Raw genomic sequence first — 14,144 nt, 5'->3', positions numbered from 1 at the left:
AAATAAATAAATAAATATCCAGCTAAAAGGTTATCTGGATAAGCGAGGAGTGGGATGGGGCGTTCCAGGGTGGAGCTACTTATCCATCTAACTTACCGACAGGTTCATTAAGCCGCGATAGGGCTCCAATGCATGTTAAACAGTGTACATTGTGCAATATATGCTGTTTATCATGTGATATAGCCCTATCGCGGCAATATAGTGCAATATATGCTATTATTTGCATGGTCCTGCCCAGATTTCCTCTCTTATTACAATGAACTGCTTTGCATGCGATTTACTTGCATGAATTTTGCAAATCTATGCAAAGCAACTTATTAATAGACAAATTTGATGTAAATAACTTATCAGAGCTGACTTAGAAAGTTATCCTCCCTGATAATAAATTAACAACACTTCCTTGAAATGATAATTAACACGGGAACCTTGGGACCCTAATGCAGGTCCCGAGGCTCCTGCATTAGATTAAAGGGCCATACAAATTAAACTAAAAGTCCCGCGCCAAAAAAGACTCAAGGCGGCCCCAACAACAAAAAGGAAAAAACAAAAATCAAATAGTCATGCCATGACCACAGCCCCTTTTCCATACAAATAAGCGCTACGGCTCCCCCCTCCTCACCCTAAAGGTCAAACAAAATTGTTGGGGTTATAGGGCCCCCCCCAATACCCAAAGTCTTGAAAACAATCATTGGTGTCAAGTGGCATCTTAATCCCCAAACCCTCTGACCCCCCCCCCCCCCGCACCCCAAAAGGTGAGGGAGGAATACCCCCTAGCCCTGGGCTCAGTCAGTGCTATTTTTTCAAAATGGCATCAACCTGACCTTGCCCCAATCATGTGAAAAATGGCACCAAACCTGGTCAGGGGCTAGGGCGTGCTCCGGCCCACATTGTGGGATTTCTTTCTCACTTGTAAGGTTTGGGGGTGCAGGGGGGGGGTGGGGGTGGTGGTGGAGGATTAAGGTGCCACTTGACACCGCTGATTATTTTGAAGCCTTGGAGGATGGGGGAAGGGGGAAGTATTGAAAGGGCCCTCTAACCCCAACGAATTGGTTTGACCATTGGGGTGGGGGGACATTTTATTTAATGCAGACAGAATTGGGTGGTTGGGGGTGGCATTGTTGGGCAACTACTTGTTGGTTTGGTTTTTTTACTTGCTCCACAACGGTTTGCCGTGAGACCAAACAATGCCGCGATACAGTTGCAATATTTTTGGGGGGGAGGGACCCACTATTCTGGGGAAGTGTCGCTGTGAAAGTGGGACCGCTCCCGCAAAAAAATATCACGGCTTAGTGGTTCTAGGCCTTAGCTGGATAAGTTCCGATATTCAGCCTTATTCAGTTTAGTTAAACCTGCTACTCAGCTGGTCTAAAGTTAGCCAGGTAAATGTATCCAGCTGTTAGACAGCTGAGTACATTCAGTGGCATAGCCGTGCTGCTGAGTATCTCGGCCAAGTTAGCTTGATAAATCTGTCCTGCTAACTTGCTCAGCTGGATAGCAGATGAATATGATCTCTAGGAGGTCCATATTCAGGCACAGTGCAGATAACAAATTTAGCCGGATAAACTTATCCAGCTAACTCTGGAGGCATAATAATCAATAGTACAGCTGCATTACTGAATACAGTCAGCTATCTTAAAATTAGCCGGCTAACGTTAGGGCAGCTCTTTGTCCCGATCAGACTTAACCAGCTACATCATCTAGCTAACTCTGAATTTTGGAGTTAGCTGGTTAACTTAGTTGACTAATTCAGCTCCTCCCAATTACACCTCTGAAATGCCTCTAATATATCCGGCTACAGTCTAGCCACTTAACTTTTCAGCCAGCTAAATGCTTTTGAGTATGGTCCTCTCTGTCTACAGAAGCAAAGAGGCAAATTCACCACCAGCCCCAGCCAACAGTTTATTGTTTCCACATCTATCAAAACGAACCAATGCTGAGTAGCAAAATACATACAAAAGAGCATCTAATGTACAAGGGTGAGCAGATTAAAATCTGCCTGGATTAATCACACTGCACATCAGAAAAGTGAAGAAAAGAACTGGTGAGATCCCGTTAAAAGTTGTCAACTCGTTAATAACACAGCCTTATAGGGTAGTGCACTATAATTATACTGCAGTTCAAGCCATTTTATGAGGCGTGCATAGAAGCAGCAAAATACATCAACAGTATTAAAGAGCAATGGCTTTGTGAAATTTAGTGTAACGTTAGATAAAAGTCAAGCTAGGCAAACTTCCATGTCCTATGAATTCTTCAAAAAGAATGAAAGATCAATGCTTGTGCGAACAAGCTGCGGAGTCCTTTGAAATATCAAAGGACAGTGTTTATTGTTATTGATGATAATATAAACAGCAAGTATAGGCTAACATAGAAACTTACCAAAAATGTTGTTTTGGCATTGTCTTATTTCCTGAAAGCTTAGGTAGCCCCTGCCAAAATACACGTCACTGTAACTGTTATTCAAAAATGAAATCCTTTACTGATGAACTTGGTGGCAGGAAACAAAAAAAAAATAAAAATTCAAAAGCAGTACTCTATAGCGTTAGTGCACCATTCAGAGCAGAAAAAGTAAAATCCAGTAGCACAAAAAAGAAATCCTCTCATACAGAATCAAGTGCTGCATATCCTTGCAGATAAGCTCTCTGGGGAAGGAACCCTCCCCTCTGAACTCTCCCCAGAACCTCTTTCTCTGGTTGCATTCTCTTTCTTGTTATCTATTTTCCTTTCTCTTCTAATAATAACGAGCAGTCTGGCTGATCCCCTTTCTTCAGTCAGCAACTCTTAGGTTCTTCCCTCTGAACTCCAACAAAGGCAAATCCTCTTTCCTGTTCATACCGAGATCAGTCCAGACAAGTGGGTTTTCCATCCCTACCAGCAGGTTGAGGCAGAGAACAAAAAACTTTGAGTGCCACCTGCAGTCCCCTCAGTATTTCTCTGTCTCCAGCAGATGGTAGAGGTGCAAACTTGCAGTTCTGTCTGAAAGTTAAATTTGGGAGATAGTGAACATTTTTTGTTTGTTTTGTTTTTGACTTCAAGAAGTTGGATTAGCTCCCCGAGGTGCTAGGTTCCTTTGTGGGCCATCCCTAAGGTTAAGCTGGGTGACCGGCGGGTTGGAAACTCCTGACTGGAGTAGCCCGTTACCTCCAGAGGCCTTGACAGCCAGGGGACTGGCTCCCTCGCTGCCTCTGAAGTCTCCTCCTGCTAGCCGCTGTCTCTGATCAGGGAAGTATCCTTTTGTTCTGGTAAATTAGGTTTAAAAAAAAAAAAAGTTAATAAGGACCTAGTGTTGGAGACTCGGTCTGCGGCTCAGTGACCGGGGCAATCGGCAAGCAGGAGCTGCTGGGGTCTGCAGGAGGGAAAGGTGGGAGAGTCTGTGGGTGATTTATTTTCCCTGGCAGGGACAGCTTCGGTGTTAGGCAAGGCCTGTTTGCACGTCGCTCGGATCGCCGCTATCAGCCGCGCACTGCTTGGGCCGATGCAATTGCATGACTCAGCGGGGCTGCTTCGTGGTGCAGCCTACCTTTGTGTCGGTGCGCTCAGGCCCCGTCGCGTTTGGATCCGTGTGACTCATGGCGCCTAAACCTCACATGGCCACTTGTAGTAGTTGTGGGCTTTGGTTGGCCCGGCTTAATTCCCGCTCCCTATGCACTGGTTGTGCATCGGGGGAGGAGGGGACCTCCACAGGAGGATCAAAAGAATGGAGGGCTGCGATTGTGGTCCGGGGGGGCCACCTTGGGGAGATCACCGTTTCAGCCGTACCCATGGGGGATTGCATCCAGGGGCCTCCACCCTGCCAGGTATCTGGTGATTCCCCACCTTCCCTCTCACCTGTGGTGCAGAAAGCTGAGGAGGATCAGGAATGGGGGAGCAGACTCGGAAGGCAGCCTCCTCATTCAGGGGGCTAAGGATCCGGAGGCGTTTCCTCCAGAGTTTGTCCTGCTGTTGCATAGAGCCTTCCTGGCTAGAAAGGGTGCAGGAAAGATGAGATCCAGAGAGAGGTGGCCAAGTGTCCCTTTTAAGCAGCCAAGGATGGCATTAGTAGGAGGTTCTGGAGATCTGCTGAAGTGCCTGGGGTTGCGACGTGCAGGTTCTGAGGGTGACCCCAGGGAACTAGATGACTCAGATTAGATGCAGGAGGATCCTGCCTCACCACAGGGGGTGGACCCAGATGGGGGTCAGAATCCTGATCTGATTCGAACAGGGATAATTTTGACCCTCAGGTGGTCCACCTCTTTAAAAAAGAGGAGCTGGGCCCTCTCATTCCTCAGGTGTTGGAAGAATTGGGGGTTAAGATGACTCAGGAAGAGTCTGACAATGGTAGGAGTGAATCTGGTTCTGGATGGACTGCTTGGTCTTCCCAGTGCCTTTCTGTTTCCTTAGAAGATTCAGAAGCTGATTAACCAGGAGTATGATTTCCCAAAAGCAGTCTTGAAGGTCGGTAGGGCTATGGTGAAGCTTTATCCTTTGACGGAAGAGAATCTGGATTGCCTAAAGATTCCTAAGGTGGATGCGGCAATCTCAGCAGTGACTAAGAAGACTACGAATCCAGTTGCGGGTTTGGCTGCTCTGAAGGATGTTAAGACTGCAAGTTGGAGATCCACGAGGTGTCTTCCTTAAGTCTGCGGGCCTCAATATGTGGCAGCATGATGCAGCGTGCCTGCTTGTGCTGGGTTAAGAAGGCACAAGAACAGGCATCTACTGGGATACTCAGCCCCATGCTTTCAGCACGTTTGGAAGCTGGGCATATGTGGCAAATGCGTTGTATGATTTGGTGCGTACTTCTGCCAGGAGCATGGTCTCGGCAGTGGCTACACGCAGGCTTTTGTGGTTGCACAATTGGTCGGCGGACATGTGGTCCAAGTCCCAGCTGTGTAATCTTCCCTTTAAAGGGAAGCTTCTATTTAGGAAGGATTTGGATCAGTTGATGAAGTCTTTAGAGGAATCCAAATGGAACAGATTGCCTGAGGATAAGAAGAGCAATAAGAAGGTTTTCCCATCCCGATCCTCTTTTCAGGATTCGCAGACTTTTCTGTTTCGGGGCCGAAACAGTCGTCGGGATTCAGCAGTCCTTTCAGGGTTCCCACGGATCTTCCAGGGTCGGTGCCAGTCAAGGAACCGGAGTAGGAAAGTCCTCGCAATTAAGCCAGGCTCACCCATTCCTCTGTGGAAGCGGTAGGGGTCAGATTGTCCCACTTTTATGAGGAGTGGGCCAAGATTAGCTTGGACCGGTGGGTTCTGGAGGTAGTAAGAGACGGCTATGCCTTAGAATTTTCGTACCCAGTCAGGGAAGCCTTTATAGAGTCCCACTGCTTGTCACGAAGCAAACGTGAAGCAGTGAAGGGGACTCTGCAGAGATTAGTAAGCTTAGGTGCGATAGTTCCTGAAATGCTGAGCGAGCAAGAACGGCGGAGGTACTCCATTTATTTTGTGGATCCAAAGAAGGAGGGTACCTTCTGTCCCATTCTGGATTTACAAAAGATAAACATAGTCTTGTGGGTTCTGCATTTTCGTAAGGAGACGTTGTGTACAGTGATAGCAGTGGTCTGCAAAGGAGAGTTCCTGGCATCTTTGGACCTGACTGAAACTTACCTCCATATTCCCATTCAAAAGGAGGATCAGACGTTTCTGCAGTTCATAGTGCTGGGTCATCACTTCCAGGTTCGAGCTCTCCCTTTTGGGTTGGCTATGGCTCCCCAAACTTTCACAGAGGTGATGGTGGTAGTGGCGGCAGCCTTGAGAAGAGAGGGGATTCTGGTCCATCCATATCTGGACAATTGGCTCATTCGGACAAAGACAGAGGAGGAGTGTGGGCTGTCCGTACAGTGGGTGATGGATACCCTGAGTTCTCTGGGTTGGGTGATTAATGGAGCAAAGTGTCATCTGGTTCTGTCTCAGTCATTGGAGAATCAAGGAGCCTGCTTCAATAACCAGAAAGGCAGGGTGTTTCTGACAGTGGACAGGTTGTTGAAGTTACAGGCGCAGGTGATGCATCTGAGCCTAGGTCTGTGATTACTTACAGGTGCTGGGTTCCATGGCCTCAACATTGGATTTGGTTCCATGGACTTTTTCTCAATGTGTCTGTTGCAAAAGGCACTTTTGTCTGGGTGGAATCCATTGTCGTTGGAGTATCATCTACCATTACCTCTTCTAGAAGAATCCAGGTCCATTCTTTGTGGTGGCTCTCGCAGCACAACCTGGAAAAGGGAGTGGATCTGGAGGCCCCAGACTGGGTGTGATGAACCACAGAAGCCAGCTTCAAGGGCTGGGGGGCGGTGTGCCTGGCTTGTTCTGCCCAGGGTCTTTGGTCTCCAGTGGAGGCATTCTGGTCTATCAATCATCTGGAGATGAGAGCAGTGTGCAGGGCCATGGAGGTGTTCCTGCCCTTGATTGAGGGGTGGATGGTCTGAGTGTTTTCAGACAATGCGATGATGGTGGCATAAATCAACTGCCAAGAAGGGACAAAGTTATGCAGTGGCTCGGGAGACTCAGCTATTGTTTGTGTGGGTGGAGCACCATCTCGAAGGGATTGCGGCATCGCATGTCACGGGAGTGGACATCATGTAGGCAAATTTCCTCAGCAGGCAACAATTAAATCCCGGGGAATGGGAACTGTCCCTAGAAGTCTGGAATCACATCTGTGCCAGGTGGGGTGTTCCTCATTTGGATCTCATGACGATGCGGGCCAGTGCAAAGATGGCAAGATTTTTCAGTTGTAGAAGGGAGTCCAGTTAGTTAGGGATGGATGCTCTGGTGTGCCCATGGATGGGTTCTTCTATATGTGTTTCCTCCTTGGCACTCATTGGTTGAGCTTTGCGGTGCATAGAGATGCACTCAGGGACAGTGGTGCTGGTGGTGCTGGAGTGGCCGCAACATCCATGGTTTGTGGATCTGGTGATACATGGGCCTCTTTGGTTGGCTCACCTGCCAGGATTTCTGTGACAAGGACCCATATTTTTGGATCGGGAGGATAGCTTTTGTCTCCAGCCTAGCTTTTGAAAGGCGGAAGTTGTGCCTAAATAGATATTCGGAGCCAGTAATCTCCACTCTGCTCCAGGCTAGGAGGTCTTCTATGTCTGTGGCATATATCAGGTTTTGGAAGGTGTTTGAATCCTGGTGTCTTCGATAGCGGCTGGACCCTCTGTTAGTGGGAGTTCCTCACATTTTGTCTTTTCTGCAACAGGGCTTGTCCAAGGGCCTAGCCTATAGTTCACTCCGTGTCCAGGTTTCAGCGTTGAGTTGTCTTAGGGAAAATTAGGGGCTTCTCATCTCAATGTAGCTCACTTTCTGAATGGGATTAGGCAATTGCGGCCTCAGGTTCAGAAAGTCTGTCCAGATTGGAACCTCAACTTAGTTTTGCGGGTTCTCTGTGGGGCGCCTTTTGAGCCTTTAAGACGAGCTTCTTTGAAGGACTTGATGTTGAAGACAGGTTTTCTGATTGCCATATATTCAGCTAAGTGGATTTCTGAGCTTCAGGCACTATCTTGTCAGGATCCTTTTTTTATGTATTGCGAATGACAGGGTGACCTTGTGTACGGTTCCCTCATTTTGCTGAAAGTTGTGTCTTCTTTCCATCTGAATCAGACAGTTGAGCTTCCGGCACTTCCGGAGTGGTCTAGAGTAGTGATCCCCAACCTTTTTTGCACCAGCTTCAAGCAAGACCATTTTTCCATGGCCCGGCAGGGCAGGGTGGGGGTGGAGTAGGGGCGGGGCTTTGGTCATATGGGGGTGGGATTATGGAGGGGGTTGGATTTTAGTGCACACTTATCATTTAATTATGACATTTATAATGTGAATGTGACTCAACTCACCATAGGTTCTCACATGCATGGCACACTGACCCATGATCGTCACGGGGCTAGATGTAAAAGTACAGTTTGTATCCACGGGAACTCCCCTGACCCACAATAATGGATGTAAAGCAGAATTATGACATTCCCCATACAACTCACCCTACAAAAAAGATATTCTGGTTCTGGTGACAGCTCAGTAACAGCAACTCAAACTCCTTCTACTTCCAGGCTCAATAGCCCTACTTATGAAAAGACAGCAGTTTACCACCAATGCATGTCCTCTGAGAAAACACAACAAATAAGACTGATACAAACGCTTACATGTTAGCAAAATATCTCATCTCGGTAACAGACACAGAACCGACCTAACATTCTCCCAGGATCTGTAGTAATGCACATAAACTAATCCACACACAGTTACACCTGTATTATGGAATACACTCAAACAGGAGCAACCCTATCTATGAAAAGGCAACACTACAAATATTAAATCAGGTCCTAAAAACCAATACACCTCTTATTAGGAAAACAGAACTAGCAAGCAGCTATAGATCCCCACACAGAAATAATTGTAAAACTATACTAATAAGCAGAATACATGTTTCAAAACAGCTATGAACAGAATAACATCCAACAATTAAAAACTCATAAAAACTATTAAACATTCTCCAAACACCAATAAAATATTTCAAAAAAGCAGACATCACACAATTAAAATGGCAGTCAAGAAAAATAAATTAAAAAAGCCACCTTTACTTACCCCCTCCAGCAGCTCTCCTACTCCTCTTCCCTGCAGGCCGTGGCACTCACCAGAAGCAGCAGTAGAAGCTAAGCTCTATACTTATGGTCCTCTTCCTTAGTGCCCATGTCTCTCACACACACACCATACCAGTCATGCCCCCATGACCAGTTTCTGTCTCTCACACACCAATCATCTCCCAAACAGTCTTTGGCACACACACACCAGTCACCTTCCTGAACAGTTTCTCTCATGCCATACACACACACAGGCTTCCCCCTCTCGTGTTCTACTTACATATATGGGCTTCTCACTCTCATAATCACTTTCTCTGTCTCTCTCTCTCACACACCCACACACTCACTCACCAGTCTCTCACTCCCATGCTTGTTCTCTCCACATGCACAGGCTTCTCATTCCCTGAATCACATTCTCTCACATTCACACACACCAGTCTTTTTCTCTCACACACACCGTCACCTTACCAAGCAGTCTCTCTCATGCATGCACACTCATCCAGGTTTCTCACTCCCATGCTTTCTTTCACCCCCACAACACCAGGCTTCTTACGCCCATGCTTTCCCACATACCCAGACTTCTCACTTCCATGCTTTTTCTCTCCTCTCACACACACACACATCAGTCACCTCCCTGACTAATGTCTCACACTCTCACATACACATCAGTCATCTCCTTGAGTAGTCACTTTCATTGTCTCTCACATACACACACACATCAGCTCTCTGACCAGTCAATCACACACAGGCTGGCTGGCTGCTTCTCTCTCTTTCTCTCACTCACTTCCTTTTCTTCCCCCCCCCCCCCCCCCCCCCGAGCACAAATGGGAGCTGCAGCAGCTCCCGCAGGCCAAGAAAGAAGAATCCCATCGGCCGCGGGAGGCTCATGCTGCTGTCTCCTTTCTCGATTACCGGCTGATTCTATTGCTTGGGGATCGACGCTGCAGCCGCCGCTGCTACTTTATCACGTGGCACGGCTCTTTCTCCTTCCAGCGCACCGCTCCGTGTATCACTTCCTGTTCCGGGTCACGGGAGGGGCAGACGCGGGAAGAAGAAAAGGCCAGCCGCGGGTGCCACAGCTTCTTCTAGCACCGCTGCCGTTCCCACTAGGCTTGAACGTGCTGACAGCCCGGTGGCAACGGCAGTGGGAGAGACCGGGAGCGCGCGACACACCTGCCGGTGCTTGGCGGCGCCGCGGACCGGCAAAAAACTCCCACGGCCCGGTCCCGGTCCGCGGACCGGTGGTTGGGGACCCCTGGTCTAGAGAGTCTCTGCAGGATAGAGATCTTAATCTTCTGGATGTGCATTGCACCTTGTTATGTTGTTTGAAGGTCACTAATGGCTTTCGGCGGTCGGATCATCTCTTTGTGTTATTCAGTGGAGGAAAAAAAGAAGAGAGAGCTTCTAAGGCTACAATTTCTAGGTGGCTGAAGGATACCATTTGCTCAGCTTATTTTTGTAAGGGTCACGAAATTCCGACGGGCCTCAAGGTGCATTTGACTAGAGCGCAAGCAGCCTCTTGGGTGGCATGTCAGTTGGTGTCTCCCCAAGTCATATGTAGGGCCGCAGTGTAGTCCTCACTTATTATTTTCACCAAACATTACCAGTTGGACATTGGGGTGCAGGAGGATGCAATCTTCGGTGAAAGTGTGTTAAGGGCGGGTCATTCGGGTTCCCGCCCAGTGAAGGGGTGCTTGGGTACATCCCCCTTGTCTGGAATGGAAAATTGGTTCTTACCTGCTAATTTTCATTCCTGTAATACCACAGATCAGTCCAGAAACTCGTCCCATTTGCTGCCGAAAGACTGAATTTCCAAGAGATTTTTTACACCATATATCCGAAATTTTCCAATCTATTTAGAAATTGTGAGTTTTTTTGAGTTAAGCATTTTGGATGTATGTGAGCCTCCAGCTCAGGGGTTTCCAACCCTGTGTTTCCAGTTGGCCCTGGAAGGGGGAATGGTATCTACTCTTTGACTTGGGTACAGGTCAATACTGAGGGACTGCAGGTGACACTCTTGGATATGTAGCAGTGCCTTAAAGTTTTTTGTTCTCTGCCTCCATCTGCAGGTAGGGATGCAAAACCCATTTGTCTGGACTGATCTATAGTATTACAGAATGAAAATTAGCAGGTAAGAACCAATTTTCCTTTCTCCAATCTCTGAAGAAATCACGCTTGACATGGATCTTCAGAAAACTTAGAAATCCTCAGCAAACTTTTTAGGAATTGCTCTGGGACAACCCTCACCTCCCCCCCCCAAAGCAGACCTCCCTAATCCTGAAGGCCTGGTTACCCTTAGCTTGGACCCCAGCTCCTTCCCTGAAAAGAAAACAGGAATGGCAATGCTGTGCCCTCGGAGAGAGCATCCTCCAAAGAGGTACCTCCTGAGGAACCATGAGGACACAGGAGCTTTTTTCACACTCATGACATCTCTCACTGGGGAGTGGCGAACGTCCTCTGCCACTCTATGCTGACATCACAGAACTCATGCAGTCGGTGCCTGTTGAGACATTGATGCTCTCTGGTAAGGGGCAGTTTTAGAACCCCCTTTAAACACCGGTGAAGCTTATAAAGTTAGTTCTAGTATTATTATTGATGTTGGAAAAAAACAAAAAATGGTTTGTAGGTTGTGATACGTGTGAGGTACCTCAAGCTTAAGTACCAGAACCTTTTTTTTTTTGATTGGTCCATTAGGTGTTAGCTTTCAGTAGCCCGCCCAGCTCAAAGTCCAGACCTACCCATGGACCTCCCAGACAATTTTCAAAAAAAAAGATTACCCACATTCGTTTTTCTTCCGAAAAGTTGCTTACGTGGGTACATGGGCAGAAAAGACCCTTGAAACTTTGTACCTCCTTTTCTGAACATTTGTTCCACTCTGTGTGTAGAATGTTCTCTCCTTTGGGCTCCCCCCTTTTAATGCCACTAAAAGTGTGCAGGCTGTGAAGCCCATGTATGCTTTTTAGCTGCTCTGAGAGGGGTAATTTTTCCGACAGGCAAATTTACATGGGTAAACTATTTTGAAAATTCACCTCTTTGGAGGGGAGGGGGGGGATGGATAATTCAGTAGCCGCATGCATTAGTATAAAATGTGTGGGCACTTCTTATCCATAGACTTCGCCTTAATTTTCAAAGGGAAAGTAGGCACGTTCTTTCCCCTTTGAAAATTATCCCACTGAAATTTCCTGCACACAATTACACCATCTAATTTTTGCATGGATTTTATTTGGGAGGGGGGAGGGGAAATACATTCAAACTTTTGAAATGCAAAAGTATGCGTGCAATTAATTCCAAACCCTGTGCCAGCCCTGCCCACAAGAGCGCTGCCTCAAACCACGGGCTTGGCCAGGCCCTGCGCCCTTACTTTTACCCATGTATCAGGTGGGCAGTGCTGTAAAAGCCCATTTCCACGAGCAAAGCACTGTTTTACTCGCAGAAATGGCTTTGAACATTTCCCTCTTAATGGCTCTCGCAACCTACTGAGACACCTCCTGAAAGCATCGTCTCATCCAATTATTTTATTCATTTTCTTTAACTAATTCTGTTTCTAGTGGGCTAACCCCTCTCCCCCATTATCTTTTGTAGCAACAAACATATCCATTAAATTTGCTGCAGATGCGTGGGCCGCATCTGGGAGAGAGTCTGTGAGATATGGTATATGGGAGCATGACCCTTGGATATCACTGACTTATCGCTGTTTCCTTTGTTGTTTTTATTTCTCCAGAGTCTGAAGTCTGCTTCTCCAAGGCCACCTTCCAGCACAAGAAACCCTTCAACCAGTCCTAGGGGTGTAGGCTTGAGCTGTTTCTACGTTTTTAATACTTGAAAAAAACCTTGGGGCCTAAGCACCTAAATGAACGTGCTGGGCACGTAGGCCCTAGCATGCATGCTATACCACACTCGGAAGACAAGCGCACACACAAAAATTAGCATCTCACCACATGTAAATGAAGAAATGTCACATGCAAACTGGGCTGTAGCGGACCCACGGCAAATATTGTGATATGCTCTGCTCCACACACAATTTAGTGTGTGCTCACCAAGCACTAAAAATTAAATCTCTGTCTTGGACCAGGTATTAACTTTGTAGCTCACATGCTACTTCGAGAGCTCAGCTGGCCAGCATGCATTATTGTGGCAGAAAGATGAAGGTGATATAATATTCCATAATGCAGAAGGCACTGTGTCTAATAATTCCACAAGGTCATAAGAGACCAGTATGTTTCTGATGATCATTGCTGTTACAGATCTGGTTAGTCTGGTCAAAGATGATTGCGGGTATTCTTAGTCTTGACCCTTAAGAGAAACATGGGGGTAACCTGCACGGAGCGGCAGTTACTATCTTGGGAAGCTTGCTGGGCAGACTGGATGGACCATTTTGGGTTTTTTCTGCCGTCGTTACTATGTATATATGTATGACCCAATATGAGGACAATGGGTACTTCGTTGAGGGCTGCAGCGCTCTCTCAGGCTGTCATCCTGCCATTCCCACTCCAAGCATGGCTGGCACCAGTTTGGGGACAACCTACCCCCACCCCCCAACCTGATCCTCTGTTCTCGTGGGACCTGCCCAACTTCTGCTCATACTGCTCACACAGGGCACCACTGGACCCCAAACACTACACGGTGCTTGTAGAGGGGGGACAGTCAGATGCTGGTGCACTTGACTCAGGATGGGCAGATTCCTCCCTGATTCACCCGCCTTCCTCCACCATTCTCTCACCAACCACGTTTTCTCACACTGTTCTTTCAAGACTCCTACTGACACAGAAGACGAGAAACACGTGCTAGTGTCTGATTTGTCCTTTCCTGGAACTCGCTTCTCACATTTTTTTTTTTACTCCTAGGGTGTAGTAGCTCTCTCACTTCTCCCCTCAGCACCAATAAGCAAACATGTGTGCCAGGCTTACTTTGATAGAGATTTGAAGCAGGGAGTGGTGTCATGGGAAAAAGAAGACTGCACATGCTCTATTTAGCACATATACACTATTTAGCACTATTTAGTGTATACACTATTTAGCATTCTACATGATAGTTAGTAAACAGGTGAAAAAAGCATTGAGAAAATATACATTTTTGGGTTGATACACCATGTACATGCTGTGGAGGCTATGGTTTCATACCTACATGCTATAATTTAGTGCACTGTCTGTTCAATAATATTTTAGCTTGCACATGAAGAGGCCAATATCCAGTTAACTTATACTCTAGATTTAGCGACACAACCCTGCCGCTGAAAATACATGGTTGTTGAGAAGTTAGCCAGATAAGTTTATCCGACTAACTTTAAGCAGGCTTTTAGGAAAGGCTGAAATTAGCTGGCTCTTTTAACTGAATAACACCAAATATTGGCATTTATCTAGCAAATTAATCAGATAAATGGCACCGCCCCTGAAACGGCTTTAGCTTACCCTGCTGAGTTTTAGCTGGCTAACTACTTAGCCAGATAAGTCGGAGGCGTTCAGTGGGGGGGGAATTTGAAACCCCAGCATTTGTCTGGCCAAATGCCAAACTTAGCCAGACAAATGTACTGAATATTGCCCCCCCAAAAATTTACTGCTGCACATACTTAACCTTTTTAATCCTAGCTTTTAGTGCATTAGC

The 14,144-nt window shown here is 46.9% G+C and overlaps 1 protein-coding gene across 1 annotated transcript in view; it reads left to right on the top strand.

Annotated features, from left to right (window-relative positions):
• The window catches only part of LOC115082151 (proline-serine-threonine phosphatase-interacting protein 2-like), a gene marked incomplete at its 5' end in the record, with an annotated part of 89,666 nt that extends 77,050 nt beyond the window's left edge, over positions 1 to 12,616 (top strand). Inside the window, one exon of the mRNA XM_029586411.1 lies at positions 12,265 to 12,616. The remainder of the gene's footprint in view (positions 1 to 12,264) is intronic.
• Between the last annotated feature and the right edge of the window lie 1,528 nt (positions 12,617 to 14,144).

Source organism: Rhinatrema bivittatum, unplaced genomic scaffold, assembly GCF_901001135.1.
Source record: "Rhinatrema bivittatum unplaced genomic scaffold, aRhiBiv1.1, whole genome shotgun sequence".
NCBI classification, from domain to species: Eukaryota; Metazoa; Chordata; class Amphibia; order Gymnophiona; family Rhinatrematidae; genus Rhinatrema; species Rhinatrema bivittatum.
Note: the sequence above shows the minus strand (reverse complement) of the source record. Positions and strands in the feature narration are given on the sequence as shown.